Below are 329 nucleotides of genomic sequence, written 5' to 3' on the forward strand. Positions count from 1 at the left end.
TCTCTGTCCCTGTGCCCCTCTCTGGGGGAGCGACTGCATCAGAGAGCAATTCCCCCTCCTTGCACCCCAGCGGAAGTTTCCCGACAACGGCCAACCATCGGCATGAGTCAGGGACCTACAATAGTCCGAGCAATGCCCCGGCCTGCCACACCTCTTGCACTGGGCGATCGGTGCGTTTTCTTTTTGGCTCAGCTTAGGCCGCTTCTGGTTTTTTGCCTGTTTTTGTTGCTTTGGTTCCCGACCAGAAGATGCGTGAACAGGCTGCAGGAACGCAGCCAAAGCAGACCTTCTCTGGTTCCCAGATCCCACCTTAGCACAGGCTTCGACCA

This window comes from Corvus brachyrhynchos, unplaced genomic scaffold (genome assembly GCF_000691975.1).
Source record: "Corvus brachyrhynchos isolate BGI_N302 unplaced genomic scaffold, ASM69197v1 scaffold407, whole genome shotgun sequence".
Lineage (NCBI taxonomy): Eukaryota > Metazoa > Chordata > Aves > Passeriformes > Corvidae > Corvus > Corvus brachyrhynchos.